General features: G+C 36.5%; 1 protein-coding gene and 1 pseudogene across 3 annotated transcripts in view; both read right to left on the bottom strand.

Annotated features, from left to right (window-relative positions):
* The window catches only part of LOC150106194 (LIM domain-binding protein 2-like), a 607,136-nt gene that overhangs the window by 446,335 nt on the left and 135,477 nt on the right, over nt 1-25,324 (bottom strand). The gene's annotated exons all lie outside the window — the stretch shown is intronic.
* On the bottom strand, nt 1,443-25,324 carry LOC150106195 (peptidyl-prolyl cis-trans isomerase pseudogene; annotated as a pseudogene).

The following is a 25,324-nucleotide window of genomic DNA, read 5'->3' as shown; positions in this document are numbered from 1 at the left end:
TGAACAATGCTTGAATAGCTTCTTAGTAACTGAATACCAATACAAATAGACCATATAAATAAAGGGATTTCTCAGGGAAAAAAAATTCTCCTGCAAGAAAGTCGAGTTTTTAATCCTGCAGCTTAGCAAAATCAATCCTCGAACACACACACACACACACACACACACACACACACACACACACACACACACACACAGAAATACTATTTAGCATTAGATACTCCATCATAGTAGGGGAAGACATTCATTCACGTTCTGAGAGATGCCAAAGATGAACAGCAGTTGATTAACAATTACCCCCCCCCCAAAAAAAAAGGAATACTGCCTATTCCCTCTGTAAGACGAAAAGGGAATTAGTATAAGCCAGTGTTTCCCAAATTTTTCCTATGGCGGTACACCTCACAAATTCCTGAAATTTTTTCAGAACACCTTGGTTAGAATCGCTGCATTTAAAACATTCCATGCTTATATTAGTATTAGTTTTGATAATTTTTCACGGAACACTTAATCACTTCTCGCGGAACACCAATGTTCCGTGGAACACAATTTGGGAAACCCTGGTACACATATCCCAAGATGTCTATATAACCCTGTGGAAATAGCATCTTCATACATAGTGGTTGTGTGCCACAACACTACGAAGGGAATTCCTTATTATAACGTTACAGTTATCTTTGAAAATATTGTGTATCTTCAATATCTTATACTCTGTGGAAGGAAAAATGGTTGTTATAGATTTGATCCTAGTCGCCAATTAGAGGAACTTTTTTCTAGGCATTTTTATGAGGTATTAGAGGTAGGAGATCTATCTTTTTCAGAGGCAAGCTCTTCTACAGCACTCTCTTTGATGCCTATGAAATCATCATGGGCACAGATATTAGTGAATGCTAAGTATGAAGTCCGTTTGCCTTTGATCTCCCAAAAAGTTACTTATTACTGAAGGAGATCTTCCTAGGACTTTAGGAATAAATGAGTTTTATTTAAATTTTATTATTTAGTTTTATTTAAAGGAGTTACAGGCAAACCGGTCTTGAGAACACACTCTATTTATAGACAAAAAATACAAATGGTGAATAGTAGGTAGATGGCGATCTGTGTCGATAAGTAATAATATATTTCAGCATGAATAATACAGACCATCATCAGTGGCGACAAAAGTTAACTACAAAGTAGAATGCGAACAACAGATTGATTTGAAAAAGCAAGAGCCGCTTGATTTTATAGGCCACTGATGGTGGCCTGCAATATTTAGGCTGAAATACATGGCCTTAAATAAAGAGTATTAGTTATTCCCTTTGTAAGACGAGTTGAGTTGAGGTCTCACATTTTTTTTTTATCATTTAGTCACTCTATTAATATTTCTGCTTCAAAATAAAAACGGCAGTGATATTTTGTTCAGACAACATAAAAAAGAAACTTCATGGAATGACAAGAAAGCAAATTTATGACAACTGTCCAGAGTCGGCAACGTCCATTTTCTTTCTTGTTTTACTACTCTGGCTACCATAACCTTTTTGATGACTTCCATTCCCTCCACTACTTATCAAAAACGACATGCTTTTCATCCAGCCATGTAGTTTTTGTTGTGGAGATAAAGAACTGCTATCCATTTGTGTTGGGTAGGTTGTTTCAACTAAAATTTCAACTAAAGCATACTGGACCATACCCGGTCCAGTATGCTTTAGTTGAAAGTTTTCGTCTTCAAATTTCATTCCATAAATATACCTTTGATTGATAAAATCGCTACCTTGATACGTGAAATTTGGAATTACTCTGTGGAAAATGCTTCCCTTGTAGCCAAAACCTCTTTCACCTGTACACAATGCTTTGAAATTTCCAGCCGTTTTGGGAACATCAGAATGAAGCTCTATAACAATCCGCCCAGCAGGTTGTCCGTCGATAGTCATATCGAAGTAACACCTTGGAAGCCGAGATATCTTTGAGAGAAACGACTACTGCGTATCGAAGACACAAGTCATCTTCGAAAGAGTGATGGCAATAGTCAGATGTCAATAGACATAATAATAATAATAAATATATCCTCTAATGTCTTTTATTCCCCAAAGGGAGACCGTTTAGCGCCTTAACTTTTTTTTGGAGGGGGAAACTGCAGAAAACCCAACTCTGTCTTTAGACAGTGAGGTAGCTGGCCCATGACAGTGATTTCAATTACTATCTGAGAAAAAGAGCACAGCAGACAAGTGCTGCCATCCCATTCTAGAACCTATTCTAGAACCGGTCGAAGAGAGATTTAGAAAAACTTCTTCTAGTCAACTGCTAGAATAGGTCTTAGGATGATCTCTCTTTAGGCACTTATAAGATTTATTTCCTTTTTATTTTTATTGTTACACATTTCTCCATTATATACAAATAACATCATTGTGGTAGTATACAATTAAATATAATAACTAATTATGCTAAAATTTAACTTCGAATATTGGGATGATTCCTTAAATTGATTTTAAGATGGAAAGTTTAAAATTTAATAATTCAAACTGAAGAAATAATCCTTTCATGCAGAATGTATAAAAATTTTATTCAGTTATTATTTCGCTTCACTTTGTTTTGCTTTCATGGAATGGGAAGATGTGAAACATGTGAATATGGTAAATGGAAATAGATTTGTAGAACACTCGACATATTCTTCCTTTTGGGCTGTGTGATTTGCTCTGCTCCCTTCTATGCTACACGAAAGTTTGAAACAGAATATTTCTTAAATATCTCTATTGATTTAAAGCTTTGGAAAACAATTTTTAAAGCAATGGAAAACGATGCCCAAAAGTACATTCTGACATCAAGCTTGCCTGACTACTGTACAATAAGCATGTACTTTCTTCATGAATATGAATGATAATAGAATATGCATGCATGACAATAAATTATTAATTTTAGGGTCATATTTCAGCCTGAATATTACAGACCATCATAGTGGCGATAATAGTTAATATTTAATAATATTTTATTATTATTATTATTTACATCCCTATACCCTTCAACAACTCATACAGTTCTTTTGTGAGATCACATCTGATACCCACACTACTCAACAACCTACCAAGAAATTTAAGACATGGACAACTACAGAATATTAAAACACGAACTCTGGAAGCTATACCAACACAGTTAATATAGCATTAACACTTATATACACTTCGCAAATCTCCAGTATCCAACGCCTACATTCCATCCATGAACAGTACCAAATGACATAAAAAATGAAGGCTAATCCCACTCTCTTCATAAAAGCTAACCCTAGCTTCGAAGTAGGTATGATTAGCCTGCCTCAATTAACTAACCTCATAATCATAGACTGAAAATGATTGTAATGTATATGTCAATACGGTGTACAATAATAAATGATCATACTGATATGAAAAAAAAGTGTATTTATATTCAAAGAAAAAATATTAAAAAGAAATTAAGATACTCTAAATTGTGTATAGAATTTTGTACAGAGCAGAAAATGTAATATGTCTTAATTGTATATATGTAAATGCTCTGTATGATGAAAATAGAAAAAAAAAATTATTAAAAAAAATTATTGAGAACTTATATGTATTGTTATATATACTGTAAAAATGTAAAAAAAAAAAATAATCTGTAATAGTCGTCATGGTTAATATTATAATAATACATGTTGTAAACAAATATTATTATTATTTAAAAAATATTATGAACGTGTAAGTATTAGTGGGCTAGCTAGAGCTTTTGCCGCCCCTCTCAATACACACCAAAAATACTACAAAAAGTCAAAACGACGTATAGGGAAATAAATTAAAACACTATGTTTATTTTTGAAGTAAAACTTTAATTTCAGCATTCTAAAATGTTATTTTTCTTGCTTTTCTGTTAGCAAAATTGTCAAAATTGGCGAAGTCTATTTCATAGTAATGTAGGTAATTCTTAATATATTTTATTTAGAACAACTCCTCTCACAACTAGCAACACTTAGAGCAATTGTGAGGAAAATTCGCAGTAGTATTACAATATTTGAAACTGAGTTTTCGAGCCTGTATTTTAAAATTAACTGCAAAAGTTCAAAAAGGTTCAAAGTTCTGCCCGGGGCGGACTTCCCCCTTCGCTTCCCCTTGCTATGCCACTGGTAAGTATCTGTTATGCATAGTTATATGCATAACAGATACTTACGGATAAAATAATAAAGTGATTGAAAAGTTATTATATAGTTTATTCGCAGAATTGAAATACAGCCAAAACAAGATATCATTCAAACAACAATTTGACTGGTGATACAGTGTAATTCAGATTCAACCCAAGAATCTAAGAATTGTCTGTTGGGTGGCGTCGTAAAATATCTACTGTTCTAAGTGATGCTGTTTCTTTGTGTGTGTTTTTTGTAGATCATATGTGGTTAATTAATTCGTTGATGTTTAATTCTTATAAATAGTTGGACAGCTTTTAGACAATTTGCAATATACATTCTGAAATTCAACTCCCTATCCACCAACATGACTTCTCAATCCATGACTTCATCAAGTTCCTGGAATACAGTCCCATCAGTATGATACACAGATGATAATCTTTTCACTGCAAAATGCATACCATTCTTTGCCACATTAAACTGGCATCAACTCTTCTTCGCCATACTACCAGTCTATTTAAATCTTCCTGTAAGACATCAACATCATCCTTCTGACTATTGCTCTACCTAATTTTGCATCATCTACAAACAACTGAATATTTCCCTTTAGATCATTTCTTATATCATTAAACAACACATTAAACAGTAGTGGCCCAAATATAGCCCTGTGGCAAGCAAGCAAGTCACAGGCCTTCTATATAGACTACTACATAGTATCTTTTTATCACCCCATCTCTTATCCACGTCACCAGCTTCATGTCCATACCCATACCAATTTGATGTAATTTATATATCAGGATTCCATTCAATATCGTATTGCGAAGTCCAACAGGATGATCGTGTAACCTTTATCCAACTCAACTGTTATTATTTGTCCGATAACCAATATTACCATTTTACAATAATTGAACTGTTTTGAAGAAAGTATTTGGAAAAGATTATTTATTTGAAGTTGAAAAGTCTATATTTCTAACCAAATACTGATAAGATTCATCTTCATTATTCGGTGATTTAAAAGAATTCTCGCTATAATTCTACTGCTTGGAAGCGTGTAGTCAATATTTTTTCAATATTTCATGGTCTTTATATCCTCTCCATTCTTTACATTTCCACTTTATACAAAATTGGAGTTGTTTCCCTCTGGAGTTAATAGGGGGGGGGGGCTCAGAATAACTATAGACTATAGGGGACTCGGCTCTAAATTATTTGAAGTCCTTTGCTACACCAAATAAAACGTGAAGATGTCTGTAAAAATAATAAATTATAAATATTTATAATGTTGGATTCAATATCCATTTAATTTGAATAAATTATAAAGAATATTTTCACTTTTTGGACTCTTTAAATTCAGGGAACTACTCTACATCTTAGGAGAAGGCAGAATTTAATAACACTCAAAAAAAAAAAAAAAAAGTAACGGGAGAGAAATGGTATCTAATACAGTTTATTGGTGAAAGGAACATAAAATATAGACGTCATGTATATGCCCAGCATTACACTATGTTTTTCAGTTTCTGGTAATTTTTCTGACTAAAAATTACCTAATTGTTAAATCTCTGTTAATTTTTTAAGAAATCCACAGACTACGTGTTTCACCATATCAAAGCGCTGAGTACATCGGATGAGGCTATGGCCTCTGACATTTCGTTTCTGTTCACTTGTTGTCTCACGGTGAAGTTTGATACTGCACTGTTTTTAAAAACAAATGTTCATTTGTCTTTAATGAGATATTCCACCTGATTAAGCCTTACGATAAAACAATCCACTTCTTTAATCCTACCACGCAAGACAAGATTTGTTTTCTAATCACTCATCTAATCACGCCGAAAACAAGATTTGTTTTCGGATTGATTAGATGTGCGCATTTTTGTGAAAACTGTCATTTTTGTATCTTGTGTCCTCAGAATTAAAATCCGTCCGTCAGTCCTGCTATCAGTAAATGCAAGGTCGATTTTTCAATTCAGGGTAGAAAGGAGAAGAATAACGGATCATTTCTAAAAGTTGAGAACAGCAAAATAACAGAGTAGATTTTTTTTTCCCGAGGAAAGTAGCGCGGTGGAGCTGTCTACGAATAAATTTAAGCGAGACATTTTTCGTTCTTGAGATTCGTTCGTAATTTGTTCAATCCATTTTGCCTTGTTATTGTGCCTCTTAGGGTTGTCCCATAGGTTTTTCCACAACTTTAGTGTATTTTCTTTGTCTCTGGTATTTATATTTTCTTTAAGGTTATCATTCCTGCAGCAATCAATTTTCTTGTAAAACTGGTGCTGATTTGCGCGAAACATCGAATTTTGCTTGTACTGTTCAATGCGTGCACTGTACCTTCTTATTTTAGCTGCAACTGCAACTATTTTTTGCTTCACTTCCTCTAATACTTCATCAATAGGTCATGTTCCAGTATTATATCTCTTTATGCGGTTATTTCGGATTTTTGTGTTTTTCAGCTTCTTTTCCTTGAGGTTTTTCAAATTGCTCACGTCTGCTCTGAGTATAAGAATTTTATTTTCCAGTCAATGCTTCCATTTTGGTTCCTGAGCCTTACTGCTTTTGGGTTCACTAATCTTATATCCTAATTCAGATGTTACGACGTCGGCTATTGAGTACATAAGTTGATTCGTTTGCCCAATAGTTCCAGTAGGAATATCCCTTGCAGCTTTATTGACCTCTTGTAGGAGTTCCTTCAGTTTTTGTTGAGGTACTTGTCTCAATACTGGAAGCCTAACTCGTTCCTGGTTGCTGTTTATTTGCTCGATAATTTTTCTTGCGAGTTCTTGTTCCTTATCTGATAGCTTCCTTTCCACCATTTGTATATTTTCAAAATTTTCAGCATTCTGCACGTTGGAATCTGGTTCTCTGCTCCATTCGTATTCTTGGTCACTTCAGGGTCAGTAAGCTGTAAAAAGCTTGAGGTTTCAGTGCTCCCAGCTCGAGTTCACTAAATACCTTGCGTTTGATAATGAAGCTGTTGCCTGCATCAGCCTTTCGAATGAAATTTCATAATTTGGGTGTCGTTCAAGCCAAAGTTGGAACATTCGTTTCTGAAATCCCCTAACTGATGGGTTTGAACTGTAGAAGCACTGCATGACTTGTCTATTTTCAGCCATGCTCCACTTTTTCCTAGTAAATATTTGAGTTCTGTGAATCTTGCTCCTGTACCCCATTTGTCACTGGCTGTCCAGGAAGCCTAACATCCAGGGCGGTCCTTGGTAACCCGCGCGACGACCAATGCGGTATAGAGTTCTGATTTGTCTTTACCATTTTTAACTGGGGGTGGGCAGGTGCATGAGATAAAAAAAAATAGGTAAATAGGACAGAATCACCCCTAGCCCTCTAATAGCATTGGGGGAAGGAGCAAGGTGAAAAGAAATATAGAGGGAAAGAAGAGTAGGGACCAGTCTACACATAATATAACAGGTGTATATTACATGAAGTAAGGCGTGATCCAGCTTCAGGTGCCTTGGGTTCGCCATGCCCGTACTCCCTAGAGTGAGCCCTTGAGGATTTTATTTATATATATATATATATGCCTGGTTGGCCGAGTGGATAGGGTATCCGCTCCCCAGCAAAAGGGCTGCGGGTTCCAATCCCGCCGTGGGTATGGATGTTTGTGATTGTCTGTTGTGGAAATACCAGTGGTGGTAGGCGGTAGATGGCTTTGGTGTAGTTGTGGTCAGTTGTGATTGAATGGTGGAGACGGAGTTGAAGACCTGGTGCCCACTCTCGATGAGTCCTTGGACTCTCTGGAGGTGTCAAATAATAATAATAGTAAATAATTATAATAATATATATAACGTTTTATATATATATTATATTAAGGATACCAAGTAATTTTATAAACTTTGTTTTTTTTTACTCCTTCTCCCAAGTAAGCAAAACAGTTAAGTTTGCGCCTAAACGTAATTCAAGTCTAAAGGTAGTGCATCACCAGGGCAACTCGTTGTAAAGGTGGGTAAAAGTAGCGCTCGGTCTCCCGAGCACTACTTCGTTCGTCTTGCGTTCACAGCGGCTGTGATTCCTGAGATCTACAGGGTATTCCCACCCTATGCGATCGCTAATTCATAAGTAGTATAGAAATAGAAGACACGACACAACATAAATAAAAAAATGAATTTTAATTAGGAAAAGATTTTTGGAAAATTTTCTAGTGTTTTTTTCGTTTTTCTTTTTTTTGGGGGGGGGGGGGGGGGGAAGGGCCCCCCTTTTCCCCCTGAGTGCGCCACTGTATATATATAGTATATTAGTACCATGAGTGGACTAAAGAGTTTTTTTCTCTTTTTATTAATTACTATATATTTTGTATTTTTAATTTATTTTTTACGTGATCTGGAAACCCTGCTCTAGAGACCAAAATGACACTTTTTCAAGTCACTTCAATAAGTGGAACGATAGTCTCACAATGGACGATCAAATTCATTCGCACACATACACATCCATGCTCACGGTGGGGTTCGAATTCCATAGCCAGCTGGTTGGAGAGAGAGTGGATATGCTGACCATTTCGGCCAAGTGGCTGGCCGTATTCTCCGGCATGTTTGCCTACTCTCTGACCTAATGCTTCTGAAATCCTCGGCAGCCTTTGGCTCAGCTGTCAGTGAAAGTTATTGGTGGAGACCAGCTGTCCACCAATCTTCCAAAAAAAGTTGAGGTTACAAGAGCTCCGACTACTCCTGTTGAGATTATAGTTGTTAGACGATTTATTTGATTTATGAAAGCAGGAAAAGTAATACATTAATAATTTTAATTGTAAACTAAACTTTACTGAAGATAAAATCAGTATCCAGAAATGGGCTGCATAATTTATTATTCATGATGAAAGAAGCAGACAACCATGCTCCACCTCGCCATCCCTGAGCTCGATTATATTCCCACGGCGTAAAACATAAGATAAGAGGCGATGTTTCCTAATCCCAAGTAGTAGTATTTATTCGTATGTACGTTCTAGCTCTGCGATCAAATTTACTGGGTTTCAGATCAAAATTCCTAAATTTCTTCAGGAAACCACAATAATAATAAAATAATAATAATAACAAGAAGAAACTGTTTATCTCTGACTAAGATCAACTAATTCCCGAATTGGACGAAGAAAAAAGTAGAATCATGTGATGGAAACTTTGTTACTTTATTTATTTGTAGAGATGAAAGGGATACTCTCATTTATATTTTGATACTAACTAGGAAAGTTTGCTCTCATTAGTGCAGGACCGCAATTTAGCGCATAGTTTTGTTCTTCCATCAATTTGCAACATATTTTCTTATGCGCTGAGATCATAATCATCATAATTTATTGTTATTATTATTAAGACCACTTTCGAGGATGTCGTCTGTAACTCATTATTTTCACTTGGATTGCATTGTGAACGGCAAATTTATCAATACCACGTTCTTGTCCTCAAATGAAAGCTTTACACAGCATTGGTCTTGGTGAAAGTCTGAGGCCCTTTGACAGGCCTCCAATAAGTGAGAAGGTGGTGATATCACACTTGACGATGAAATTCTTCTCCCAATTAAGGACAATCACAAATGTCCGTGCCCACAGAGAGCTTCCAATTGGGAATCTGTAAGTTGGAGAGTTGATAAGCAGAACCGCTCGGCCAACCAGATCAGCAGACAATATTTACAGATGCGACGAGCAGGATAAAAACAAATTCCTGTTACGTGCAATTGCCAAATGTACTTCAGAAACATTAAGTGTCGGATTGAGTACCGCATAAAGAAAGTTCGAGTTTGCGCGATTCATATGTACTTCAATTCAAACCTGGATTTTTTTTTTTTCCACACGTCACGAATATTCCAATTTGGAACCTCATTTTTCTTTCACGGCCTAATTTTCTTTTTCAGAAATTCTGGGAAGGGGGAGGGAGAATTTTTTTTTTTTTAATGACTTTAAGGGGAGAACAAAATTGTGGACACTTCTTTTGGGAGTATTGTTGTGGTGCAGTAGCGAACCAAAATGTCTCCTCGTCACTAGCGAGTAAAGTGAAAAAACTACAGAGATCGACTTGGGAATGCTTTAGAGGTAAATGATTCTCATAGTAATCACGCCAGGAAACGGTTTAAAAACAAGCATTTCATCACGAGAGTTTTAGAATTCATGTATTATTATTATTAACACGAAAAAAAAAACCTTAAAAATTATCGATTTGAATATAATATTAGTGTTTATATATAGATAAATTTCACTGCAGGGTGTGAGACCACCGCTCCGTTATTGGAGTCCTGAAATGGCTTGAAAACATTCTGTGTTTGGTCTCCACAGCAGGTTTGCTGACTGTGAAACATAAGGAAAATTTAAAAATAAGAAATAGAAAAGAATTTCTTAGCTCACGAACGGAACATTAATTGCTACTTTCAAGTATTTCATGTTTTATGAAAGAAAAATGTTATTTTTCGCAATTTAAAAAAAAAAAAATCAAGCTGATGATTATAAAAGCTGACCATTATTGATATTACTTGTATTTGTAAGCCACGTGGGTTTTACTTCAGCGAAGTAGAGGATGACTCGACATTTGACTTTGGTGAAAAAGAACTGAAAGCGAATCCGGTCTGACATGGGAGGAATCGTTCCAACTCACCATTTCTATTAAAGGTCTCATATAAAAGTGGCCCAGACATTCTTATCGCCAGAAAATGTGGGTTTTACTTCAGCAAAACAGATAATCCAGCAAACAGACAAAATATATTGATTTTAATTGCCGCTGCCTGATTCTAACTAATCTTAATCCTCTAAGATAGCTGAGCACTGCTTTTGCAATTATTTATTGTTTACTTCTTTTATTATGCTTTCGTTTACTAAAACTAATTAAAAGAGGATCATAACTGCCAAGTTGAAGTCTTTTCTTCATCAATAAATAAGAAACAGCAAAAAGTTATCTGAAACCTGTATTTGCATTCAATATGCCCTTGATAAATTCACGTTATTTTATAAACGCACCCCTGAATGTTGCTAAAAGGGCAGCTCTTATGTGTGTGTATGTGTTGCGGGGGGGGGGGGGTCAGAACTGCCGCTATACGACCTTTGAATGCTGCCGGTAGTATTCGCATTACTTCCAAGCCTCTACAGATTCCTGTGTACAGTTCCGAAATGGCTGCCCGTTTTGGACAGTATAGCCCGGTGACCAGATCTGTGCACAGAAATCCAAATGTGGCCTAATTAGTGCCTTATACAGTGGAACTATCACCTCCTTATCCTTACGTCAGCGTTCTTCGCATTATAGCAGCGATTTTTTGGTTAACTTTTACGACTTTCTCGATGTGTTCCCCTGAACTTCGGTTCTCTATTCACCAAGATCCGCAGATTCCGCGCCTCCTTCCGTCTCAGAGCAAGGTTCCTCCAATATGGTAAACCTCATTCCATCTTCTCTGGCAAACGCACATAACTTTATGCTTAGCAACATTGAAGTGACATTCCCATTCTTCAGCCCAAGCACGAAGCTATTCAGATCCTCTTGGAACAACATTACGCCAAAACTTTCCAACATTGCTCTAGCATCATCAGCAAACAGGTGAATATCTCCTCTCAGACGAACTACATCACTGATATACGGTATAAATTATAAATTCGTGTTTACCCCAGTCTTCCCCAAATAGCCGCAAAGCCATTATTAGTACTTCTTTCTGCAAGTTCCACATGGAGAGGACATAATTCTGTGAAAGCATCAGTAATTCTGAATTTCCTCTTATCTTTTCTGTCTTTTCGAAAAACACTATAACCATCTTCTATTCTCATGAACACATCATCCTCTGTCAATCAGGTTTCACTGACACCCATGATTTGTGGACTGACTAACTGTAACAAGTCCACAAACTCTGCACTTTCATTCCTAATACTCCTTGCATTCGTGTATAAGAACAGTAGCTTGCCCCTGGTTCCTCCTTTCTTCTCAAAACCTCTCGCCTCATCATTCGTGTCCATTGACTTTGTTGCTCCTGTTGATGCCATTTCAGCATCCTTATCTTGCCTTCCTTCTTCATTTATGCCACGTCGATCCTGTGTCTTACAATCACAGTTCCACTGCTTAGTGTTCGTTTCCTCAACTAACTACACCCTCTCCGTTCATCAACAATTTACCCAGATTCACACAGCCATTTTCACTGAAATGCAGACCATCTGCACGAAATGTATCCCGTACTAAAGTCCTCTCCTCCTGCACATTCTATCATTCCATTCATAATCATTACCAGGTATTCTGTGACAAGTCGTCGTTATTATTTCCAGTATATCGCAGAGTGTTCTGGATTGGAAACGAATTAAAAACGCCGAATCTCTCTATTCGCTTAATCTGAGAGATATCCTACTGGATTCATATCTGAATTCGGTGACCAAAGTAACACGAGGAAATCGTTGTTGTTGTGTTTGGTGAAGTCTTCACCGGCAAAGTGGCACGAAGCATTATCTTGCTGGAACACAAGTTCTGTGCAACTTGTCTGGACGATCAAAACGAATGGATGTACTTAGCCAGCCGAAATGGGCAGGTGCTTGTAGCATTCGTAGTAGTCTGAGGCTCCAAGAGATGAGATTCCCAGGAAAACATCTTTCCTGGGAATCTCACTCTTTCTGCCTGCTGGGCTATGACATCGAGGTGATTCCTCTTCCCAGGTTTATGCCTAAGCCTTTCTTTACCTACTGCCCATATAGTTAGAAACAAGATTCATTCGAAAAAAAATCTCCCCCTTCAGTCTTTAATGGCATCTTTCAGATGTAGACTGTAGACGAAGTAGTCAATGGTGACATAAGTTTGGATATCTTGACTGTGTGCCTGGTTTGTAGGCCCATACGGATGGGGTACGTTGTACTGTAATGTGAGGAAACACTGTCCCCTGGTTAAATTCCGCGGTAAGGTGTTGTACATTTTTTTTTTTTTTTTAACTTCCACAAGGGGAACAATCTGCATTCACCAGAGCATCGATGAGTCGTGGACACCCACCATTGGCATGACGACAAATGGTTTTCCTCCACCCCCTTAATTCTCTTTCTTTCATTTCTTACCAGTCCGAGAGGGTTGAGTCCCCCCTCCCCCCATAACTGGAGGATTTTTAAAATGTAAAAACTTGTTGCTACTCTGCTACATCCCCTAGAAGGAAGTATTTTGTGTCTGTAGACGGCGAGAAAACCTCCACCCTTCGTATGAGACCGGATAACCCACCAACAATATTGGTAGTTTCCTGGATGCTGCCACCTTTTAATCAGTGCCCTACAATCATGCGTTTTGCGAGTCACAAATTCCACGTCGATCAGAAAATTTTAACGGACATTATGTCACGCATCCAGTATCATCTGTACAGGATTTCAACGTGATACAAGTACCAGCTGACGGGGTGGAATGGCCAATTGTGAAAATTGGGGATAGTCAGAATATTCTGACTGAACCGTGAGTGTGGGGCTGGAATAAAATCATACTTTAGCTCTGAATCTTGATTTTGTTCAACTTGTATAGAATACCGTATATTAAGACCATAAAACAAACAACTTTACCTCAATTAGATGATGAAACGACACAAAGATTGAAAAAGCGAGGGTCCTTCGAAAAGGGGTCAGAAAAGATCTGAGCTGACTTAGCCAAGGATCAGAATAAAATAAAAATGTCATTTCTCTTCTTCTAATTTCTCCAATTTACAACATAAAAATAAACACAACGAGGTACAAAAAAAAAAAAAAAAAAAAAAAAAGACTGAAAAATTTAATTCTCTACGTTCATGGGCAGCGTCGTACTCATGTATAGAAAAATATCTACGGTTCCAAATATCTGAATTTTTTTTTTAATTTTACAAATAACTAAAGGAATAGATTAAATAAAATGGATTAAGATTGTAATAATTATTTAAATTGTTATAACTAAAATAAATAAGTTATGTTGTAAACGCTAAATAATGAATTTTACTGAATATTATGTTTAAACAATAATTATTATACATGGTAATGTGAAAAACAGAAAGAAATAGAAATACTAATAGAAAGATCACTTGAAAGAAATAGGATCATTTACATATGCTTCGTAGACTTTCAGAAGGCTTTTGACCGGATAAAACATAACAAAATGTTCATGTACTTAAGATTATAAATCTTAAGTACCTGCTAAAATTATGTAGTCATTTTTATTTATTTTATTATATATGTTTTGTAGCTGATTATAAAAATCAATATTATCCTGTTCTCTTCCTTCTTCTGGGGCATATAAACCAATTATTGTTAAATAGTCTCTATCTATTTTTATTCTAGCTTCTATTATTCTTTCATTCTATAATTTATAATGTTTTAACTGTTTTGAAAGGGAGTTATGAATCCAAATCATAACACCTGCTTGTGCTCTTTGGTCTCTGTCGACTCCATTGTATATCACATTAAAATTTTCGGTTCTCATGGTTCCTTTTAATTTCTTTTTTGTTTCAGTGATTACTGCTATTTTAAAATTTCTTTCATTTAATAATTGGTCTAATTCTATTTCTTTATATGTTATTTCTCTTACATTCCAGTTTGTTATGTGTATTATATATATATATATATTTTTTTTCATTTTTGTTTTACCTTTTCTATTCCAGGGTCGTTTCCCATAGATTCAATCCGATTATTTTTTTTCTGTCAGCTTACAAGTAGGATTATGTTCTCCATGTCAGGGGACTAGCCTGACGATGGAATAGTTCAGTGGTTGGGCTGCTACCTTAAGGCTTCTGAACTAGCCTTCTTCAGAATTTAAACCCATAGGAGGAATAGGGTATATTGAAGGGGAAAGAGTAGGTTATAGAAGAATTATAGTAAGGTTTATAGAGAGGGCATAGTTGTAAGGCCAGAAATGAAAAGACCCCATGGCCCTAGAGTACTCTAACATCATAAGGGTCATAAAATAAGAGTTGGCTGATAAGGCCTTATAGGAAAGATTAAAATAAGTGGATCTTCCTCAAAGTAGACGAAAGAGAGGACAGATCCAGCTAGGGGTCCATGGGAGTGCCACTTCCCTTACAATCAAGATTATTGCCCTTTATGGCCCTGTTGGTCCACGAGTCCTTATTCAGTATATTCGGACCACTCCACAAGTTGGTACGTCTTCTGCGAATCCGAAGTACTCCATCGTATAACAACTATCATCGAACAGTGCTGCTTTACCATCCAAATTTGGATGAAACTGGGTGCAAGAGAATAGCTGTTCAAAACTGCAATACATGGTATTAACGGAACATTATACAGAGTAATATACATAGTCCAGTGGTGTAGCTAGAGCTTTTGCCGCCCGAGGCGATCCCTGAGTTTGCCGTCCCTCTCAATACATACCAAAAATACTATAAAAGTCAAAACGACGTGTTTACTATTTGAAGTAAAATTTGAAGAATTACCTACATTACTATTTCATAGTAATGTAGGTAATTCTTAATATATTTTATTTAGAACGACTCCTCTCACAACTAGCAACACTTACAGCAATTGTGAGGAAAATTCGCAATAGTATTACAATATTTGGAAATGAGTTCTCGAGACTGTATTTTAGGATTATCTGCAAAAATTCAAAGTGCCGCCCGGGGCGGATCTTCCCCTCCGCTCCACCTAGCTACGCCTCTGACATAGTCTAAGTTGTAAGTAAGAATTAATGAAGGCACACGGTGATAGTTGGATGTAAATTCAGGTGTATAAGGAGGATACACACCATCTTTCTTGTTGTTCATCTTCTATAAGGATTTAATTATGAAGACAAGTGGAATTGAACCACAATCACAGCTTTTTACTTCATGCAGATGATGTGGTACTCGTAGATTAATCCAGGACAGGTCTGAAGCTTTTCGAAGAAAGACGAGTTTACCGTCCCACACGGAGGTAGCAGGATGCTTTCTTCTAGAAACTCGAATTCAACATCCGTAATCGGGCAAACCGGACAGGAGAACACACACAATTTGCATGCAAAGTATACTTATAGGCACAAGGCTAACCACCTTATTCAAGAATTATGGTTAAGGAAGCAAAGTTTGCTTGAGTTCTTAAGGGCCTGTTAGAAATGCTGATGATAAATCTGCAGAATTCCTTCAATGAAACGAATAAATGCTGTAGCAAATTCGCATAAATGTCAGGAATAAATACGACAAGACAACCATTGTGAAAATAGGTAGGAACATATGAGCTGCATCCTGAATAAGTAGCCTATAGAACGGCAACGTATTTCAGCTATTTAGGAACAGTTTTAGTGAAAATTGCAAATTAAACATGGAAATGAATAAACAAACGTAGTAAAGCATGATCCAGATGAAAAACGTTTACGGAATAAGAAAACTAGCAGCGTACACTAAACCAGCAGCGTGCAAGACAGTTTTCAATCTAAGACACTTTTCTAATCCCACACTCTCAGATCATAATCTGAGAGTGTGGGATTAGAAAGAAAACAATTAAACCCTGGAGATTTCAGATGTGAGCGTTCTGGGAAAGATTCGTGGATTAAAAACAGATGGCATCAGCGGCGGTATAATATTAAAAATGAAGACATTAGGAAAGAACTTGACATGGTCAATATTCGGGAATCTCCGGTGGTATAGTGAAGTCACTTGAACAGAATGGAAAAGGGAACTTTACCAAAACAAGTGTTTGATGTCAAGATGACAGGAAAAAGACCTTCATCTTGGCATCTAACTTCTATATGACGAGTATGCGCATGTGAAATTCATCAAGTGTGTTATTATAAACTTTCTGGGTCGTTTTTAATACTAAATAAATACAATCTCACTGCACCGGGACGCTTATAATATTCATTTGGTTCTTGTGAACACAGTGCGATCGTGACTAGCACTGTGAATACATGATGCTTGACGTAGTCATCTTGAATATGGCTTTACCGCTCTTCACACACACACACTGAAGACAAGCTTGGAAATATTCAGCATTTCTAGTACATGTGCGCTTGGATAGATATCGATGGGAGAAAGGTAGACAGAATTACCATGAAAAAATCCTCTGTACCCCCCCCCCTTTCTTGTAAGACTTGAAGTGGCTTGAAAGAGTATTTAGTCTCTAGAGGAAAGTATCCGGATTATTTCCTTGACCAATCGGAAATAAATGTGTTACAGATTTCTAACGTTCCGTTTTCCGTGTTTACAAAACAAAATAAACAAAAAAACAACAAAAAAAAAACAAAACGGTGAAACAGTTCATTTCAGCTTCTGTGAAACTACCGAGAAAGGTTTCTAGCATATTATGAAGAGTTTTTAAATTGACCTGTTACGACAACTCACATTTTCCGGTGGACGAAACGAATGAGACACGAATTGCTGATCCTGACAATGAATGGACAAATTCAGTATGGAAGACATTTAAAAAAAAAAAAAAAAAAAATAGATTCTGTTCTGAAAACGTTGGAAACTTACAGCACACAACATCATGAATATGCTGAGAGCTCTCTCTCTACATATATATATAGAGAGAGAGAGAAAGTTTTTTACCTTGGGTATAATATATGTTAAAGATACCAAGTTATTTTAAATATAAACCTGTTTTTTTTTTTTTTTTTTACATTGGGAAATGGAGTAAAAAAAACCAGGTTTATATTTAAAATAACTTGGTATCTTTAACACACACCCACACATTGATCCATACATATATATATATATATATGGATCAATCAATACTTTGTGCTTCCCGAAATGTTATAATAGATTGCGTTTAAAGGTTATGATAAATTTCCCGGTGGTCATCATGTCACATCAGAATTTTCAAGAAATAATAACACTAACAATAATATATTCTTGAAAATTCTGATGTGACATGATGATCACCGGGAAATTTATCAACCTTTAAACGCAGTCTATTATAACATTTCGGGAAGCACAAAGTATTGATTGATCCACACACACACATATATATAATGCAAAGAGATCCACTTAATGTAGAGAATATACAAACAAGAGTTTCTTATTCTCACACGATGTTTACTTCGAAGGCATCGGGAGAAAAACAATTAAAAAAAAAAAAGGCGAAACTGCCCCTTAGCTTTGACGGCTCTACCAACTAATATAAAATGTAACCTTAAAAACCAGTGAAAATATATTCTACGATAAAAGCAAAGCTTCATTCGAAACAAAATCCTTGATATGAACTCAAGAGGTATGTGATTATAAAACGCACCAATTCATTTAAATATTTGCGCAATATTTATTCGAAATCTTTACTTATTTATTGGATGTAATTTTCTATATTACTCTTTCAGTAGAAAGAGTAATATAGAAAATGGCAGGAAAATACTTATGATAACAAATGAATCGAAATTATTTAACCCCGACGGATTTCTCCTCTTAACATTTCCGAAAGCCAAAGTTTTGATTGATCCATGTCTAGCGGTATTTGCAGGCATCTCCCCCCTCCCATTTAATGAAAATGGATCAATCTGTGCTAGCCGTCACTCAAACGCGCTTCTTCCAACCTCCGCCAATCTCAGTTGATCATGGTTTAGTAACTCCTTCTCTCTCTCTTTCGCACAACAACATGCATGCACGCATCTCTACACCAGCACGCCCGCGCATGCACACAGACACACGCACGTATGTTCGGGGGGGGGGGGGGGGGAAGGAATCAGGGGATCGGTTGCTTTGCTTGGTAAAGGTCTACGTATGCATGTGAAAATATAAAAGAAAAATCAAACTGAAATAATATCTTTGAAGTGATTAATGCGTAGGTGATAATCACATATTATGCGAATGAAAAAATGCATCATAAAAGGAAAAACCAATATGATGTGGTTCTTCAAAATTTTATTTCTGTCTCCGACTGAGTTGTGTAAAATAAAAATAAAAAAATTAAAATAAAACAATTATTTTTAAGAGTATTTTCCGAAAGCGCAAAGTTTTGATCGATCCATATCTAAAATTGGAAGACTGGACTTGAGAATAGGTGTTCAAATATCTGAGTAGCGCTGGTTTATCAATAGAAGGTAAAGTTAATCCTACTTTGATTCTAAATAAACCAGAATCAGGGACGCGTGCATGTTTGGGTATCCAACAAATCCGTACCTTCCTCTCTTCTAAAATATCAGCACACGCGCACACACAGAACTAAATAATGTACGTTCGATCAATTTATTAGTATTTGTTGGTGGAAGTGTGTGTGTGTGTGGGGGGGGGTCATCGTATTCGATTTTTATTCTACGTGACAGCGTATCGGTAGATAACAGAATAAAAATGGAATTAAAAGAAAATGTAGCAGCTTTAGTGAATGGGGAAAAATCCGGTCCAGTATGCCTTCGAACAATTCTACATATATCACTGTACCCAACAGCGTGCACCCATTAATGCGTTTGTTGACAAGTCGGGGAAGGCATTCAAATGGCTTCACCTTCACATTTAGCCACAAATCTGCGCCAACCTCACTTTTCCGATCATTCTTTAAGCATACATGGACTGTCTTGCGTCTACAAGCACAGATTTTTTTTTTTTTTTTACATTTTTATTTCTTATATGATGAACTTCGACTAGAAACGCTTTTTTTTTTGTTTGTTTGTTTGTATTTTAGTACTCATGCGCATGACTATTAGTAGCATGATGCACTGGATAGACAGTCTCTTCAACTGCTTTACGGGGTGTTTTGTTGCATACGGAGGTAGCGAATGGCGAAGAAATTACACAATTGCATTACTTGTATAATATCTGTTGCATGAGCCTGAAAAAACCACATGAAAAATTACTTTCATCTTACGAACTTTCAAAATAAATCTAAATCCGAGCACCGTATAATAAAATCATTTTCTAACATCAATTATTAATTCTATTAAACTACTGCGCATTTCTTTTTTACCGGAGATTTTATAGGAACGCCACGTACGAAATTAGAAAACGAAGAATGGAAAGGAGTTGTTGGATGATTCTTGTTTAGTTGCACCTTTTATTACATATATAATATAATAACAGTTTTCAATTATAAATATTTAATTTTCTGACTTAGCATTAATTCAACTTAGCCATAATAGCATGTTATATGTTCTCTAAGTCGCATGACGTTAAAACAAATAACCAGATTAAAGAATATTTATATTTGGTGCTGCCATCTAGTGAATGACAAAGAAACAATAAGAACAATGTATTTTAGAAATAGATCTAGAGAGGAATATGAATTATTTAGTGTGGAATAAGGAAATAAAAAAAAATAGAACGATGGAACTATAACATCCAAATTGTTTCTAGTGTTTATCTAAAATGGTAATTTTTGTATTTTAATTATTTCTTTCCTAATTTTCTCTGCTGGCCTCATATTTTTATGAGGACAGCAGAGAAAAGAAAATTTATGACAAAAGAAAATATATGAGAAATTAGACAATCGTGAAAAATTTTAAGAAATTGTAAGATTCAACTCATCGTCTTTGTTAGTGTTTTATTAGATAAAATCTGTTAGAGGACTACAAAAAATAATTCGCGCATGTTTTGAGTAATTAATATCAGGACTCGGAAGGTATAACAACAAGTGTACACGATTGCATGATGCACTGGAATGTATATTCCAGTGGAAATTTCAAAAAACAAGCGAGAAAAGCACACGCACTTCTTCATGCAAGAATACAGACAATATACATAGTAGGAGTACACAAAGAACACGGTAATAATTAATTAAACATAATTTAGAGAGTTTTATGAACTATAGCGCAAACTGCTGGGGTTGCAACAAGGAACCATTGTTTCCCCCCTTGTTTTGCTTAAAAGACAAAACAAGGGGAGGAGGGAGGCAGAACAAGAACTGTAGGTCTACTGTTTCAGGAGGTTTTCTTCATAAAATGGTTTGAAGAAATGAAAGATATAGAGATTGCATCTTATGAAATATTAGTATGAAATATATATATATATATATATATATATATATATATATATATATATATATATATATATATATATATATATATATATATATATATATATATATATATATATATATATATATATATATATATATTTCATACTAATATTTCAACTACAATATATAGGTATATTGTAATTTTGCCATTCTTATAAAATCGTAATTATTCCTCACTGAAGCTGCATTTGAATCTTCTTGGGTCATTAAACAACGAAAAGGGTTCCCGATTTTAAAACATTGATAGCTCCTTGCGTGCTTCTTTTCCGCCCTTCGGAAGGTTCTTAAAAAGCGTCGTCTCTGTTCTTCGAAGGGCACAAACCAAATTTCGATTTTAAAGCTGCACTAAAATTAAAAAAAAAAAAAAAAAAAGTGGGAATGGGGGGGTTAAAGTCTCTCGCTCTCCTGTTTATTGATGTTTATAAGATGTTTTTAGTCTTTTAGAAACATGATATAAACAATGTTTTCACAAGATCGAAAACATAAAAGATTTCATGGTGAAATCTTTCAATCACTTCCATATTTCCCTTACTGGAAAAACTTACGATGATATGAGCAGAAGCGGATCAAGCGGGTATCGACCTGACGGCTGCCAGGGGCCCCGAGCTCCGTAATTTCCAAAACTGGAAAACTATTATTACAACTTTGCCCAACCATAAACTTTCAAAAGAAAATGTGTATTTTATATAAAAGATCTCCAACTTTAAACATAATCAACACTAATTTATTGCAACAGAGAACGTGAAGAGAGTTACTGGAAAGAAGTGCTGTTGAGAAGAATAATACCAACGATAAAATTAATAAGTCGACTAGCATTTCATAACTAGCATTTAGAGGTCACGACGAAGGTTAAAACTCAAATAAAAAAGGAAACTACATGACATGCTTGGAACACCTAAGTGAATATGAATTTTTTTGGAAATTAGAAAAAATACGGTAATCGAGATTGAGGGAATGTTACTTGTCTGTCACGTAATATTTGCGATGAATTCATAAGCATCATTAGCGAACATGTAACAGCACTTATAGTAGAAAAAATTAGATCTGCAAATTATTGCGATGTTTTGAAATAAAAATATTTAATCGCATATTATGTGTGTTTAATTTTTTTTTATAGCAAAGCTCTAGCATATACATATATAAACACTTGATTATGAGCAAATTAGAGGGAGCGCTATTATTATTCTGCAGTTAACAAACAAAACATTACAGAACAGAAGGTCTACGAGGAAACGAAGGCCTCGTATATCATCATAGACCTTGTGACGATAGTAGGACACCTCTGTCACTCGTGGCTGTCCAGTTACTAATCTATAAGGCAAAGGGACAATACTCGGACTGTGTAACGTGTATCTACATACTGTCAATGGCACTTGGAAACTCACGAAGTTTGTATACGATGACATAGTGACGGCCTATTTATTCACGACGTTTATAAAAGAATACGGCAACTATAGGTGGTATGATCAAATGAAGGGAATGTGAAAAGCCCACCTTAGACAATATGCCACCGAGGAAACTGAAAATTAAGGGATCAGTACGTGATCAAATGATGGTAACGGAAATTTCTGCAGTCCGATGTGTAAATAAATAACCAGGAGTTCATCAAGTTTACAACGGATCCTCTCAAAAAAACTATGTTGACAAAAGTATTTGGACACCTAGTTATGGTCAAAAATGAGTTTTCATTAAATTTTAAAACCTAGTGAGACCGTCTTTGGAATACGACAGCAAATACCCTTCGAGGTATGCTTTCAACTATTCTGACACGTCGCAACAAGAATATTCTTTCATTCCTCGCGCAAAGCTACTCCATTGCTGATGCCAATGCGTAGTCTGGGGTAAATTCGGCGTTCGAATTCATCCCAAAGTTATTTGATGGAGTTGAAATCTGGACTCTTGGCTGGCCAGTCCAACACTTCAACGTGTTTTGTGATAACCAGCTCGGTACGGCATGGAGCACTGTCGTGCTGAGACATGCAAGGGTCACTGCCGAAGTACTTATATAGCGTCGGAACCATGTAATTCACTAGGATGTCTGGTAACCACCAGATATCAACCAAACTTGACACTTGCAATGATATAGTCCAGCCGGAACTGATACCGGGTGATCTCCAGATCCAAACACGACCATCAGAGTGAAACATTTGGGAGCGTGATACGTCGCTCCACAGAACCCTTTTCCAGTCGTCTATAGTCCAGGAACTGTGTCAAAAACCCAGTCCAAACGTCGTTTAGACTGGTGCTGATTATTAGGGCTGACAGATGTCCCGCAACATTTTCAAGGTTGACTGAGAAGTCCACCGCTGATGGCGTGCGGGATGCTGGAACATTCCGAAACGGAACTCGTCGATCTCGGTAAATGAGTGTGGGTGGCTTCCCAGGGAGTTTTCCTGCTATGGTAGCACCATAAATTTTCCATCTACGAATGACATAAGCGACGATGGATATCTGTACAATGACACAGTAGCAATTTCAAGCACAGAAAGACCACTGATGTGACACTTAACTACCATCCCATGTTGGAAATTTGTCAGTTCAGCTAAACGTGGCATCTTGACCTCAAGTATAGTGCAAAACATTCAGTACATCCCACCTTTTATTGTCGGACGTACGTAGACACTTCCCGAATATTTGGATTCAGTAGGATCCGAAATTTGCATGGCACGTAAGGTATCCAAATACTTTTGTCAACATAGTGTATTAGGCTTGATGATGGAGGTGTAAGGTCTAGAGCTGTTTCTCCCGGGTTTGAATTCTGGGATACATTTGGTTGTCGCACCTGAAAGGATGAATTCCTTCCACCTTTGAATGGTGCAGTGCTTCTAACACTGTGGTACCTTATGGAACTACCACGATGTATCTCGAAATGACGATGCAATATCAAACTGCAGCTTACATGGTTCGGAAACATGATATAAAAAAACGACTTCTCTAAGCAGAGTCCTGATCTCGCCCCAAATAACACCTTTAGAATGAACTGTAATGGAGAATGTGAGTAGGACACCTGTGCTCAACAATACGAATACCAGTCCTGCTGCACGAAGAATGGTCCAAAAATACCTGACCTCTATTATCGCAGACTGGTAAAAAACCAAAAGGAAAACTTAGAACAAGATGGATAGATAACATTAGTCAAGATAGTGGCATCATATTGCAATGTCCAAACTGGAGAGGTAGAGTTTGCGACGGATAGGGTTGAAGACAACAAATCCTGGAAGCCAAAGTCCGATTTGAGCTGTAGAGCAATAATAATAAGAAGAGATGTCTAGAAGGATGGAAAGCTGTGAATCAGGACTGAAGAAGAAGAAGGCCACATTGTTTAGTTTAGGTTTCTATGATATGAAATGTATTGCTGTCCGATGCTTATTTCAGCATGAACACACATGGATTCGGAGTTAGGCTAGAGACAGCTTTGATTACTCAGAATTTGGAAGGGCAAAGTCAGCAAAACTAAAGAAATTAGGGCAGACACATGCAAGAGAGTGTGCAACCCTGAATCAAATGAGCAAAAAATTCGTGGAAAAGGCTCTCAAACAACAATATTTAATGGGGTAGTCAATTTAGGATGCAAATGTGGTTGGAGGCCTAAGGGGATGCTATATACTAATGCTAAAAACATCACGAATAAGAGTGTGGAGTTTTCATCATTGGTTAGTGCAGCCTCGCCAGAAGTTGTAGGCATTAGTGAGACTTGGCTCTCTGCAGATGACGAAGTTACAGGAATAGAATGAGAAGGGTTTAGTATTTTCAGGAAGGATGATGACAGCAGACGAATTGCAGGCAATAAGAGTAGGAATCAGTCGGGCAGATGGCAGTTCATTTGAGTTAATCTGGTGTGAGATGAGGTCAAAAGGACAAAATATAAATTGGTTGTCGCTATAGGCCAGTGGGTGCCATGGATGATGTCGAAAACATGCATCAGCAGATTAGTACAGTGAGCGCAAGTCGAATAATTATTATGGGGAACTTCAACAGAGATTGGAAGGAGAAAAGATCACGTGTCATGGAGGAAATGGAATTTATGCATTTACTGAGAGATAACTACTTGAAAGAGTGTGAGGGAGGGTATGAGGGTATTGGATCATCTTATAGGAGCCGATGATCTGTCCATAACTAATCGTGGCTATACTGCCTTCAATTGGGGGGAGTGATCATGTAGTCTTAACTTGGGAGGTAGCAAAATATGTGGAAATTCAGTTAATAAGGGATATATGTGGAACTATAAGCATGTGATTATGATACACTAGGAGTCAGCTTGAAGCAGCGCCATGTTATAAAGATTTGCAAGGGAAGGATGTTCGCAGTGCATGGGAAATAGCCAATGGATACCTGGAAAAAGCAATATCACACTGTATACCAAAGGTTAGGTGGGTAAATCCAGTAGGACTTACCTGGGATGGATGAGTAGTATCATTAAGCAT

The sequence above is a fragment of the Typopeltis vanoorti genome, chromosome 5 (assembly GCF_054136105.1).
Source record: "Typopeltis vanoorti isolate ZY-2024b chromosome 5, IOZ_Tvanoo_1.0, whole genome shotgun sequence".
Classification (NCBI taxonomy): Eukaryota; Metazoa; Arthropoda; class Arachnida; order Uropygi; family Thelyphonidae; genus Typopeltis; species Typopeltis vanoorti.
The sequence above is the reverse complement of the archived record's forward strand: the minus strand, read 5'-3'. Positions and strand labels throughout refer to the sequence as shown.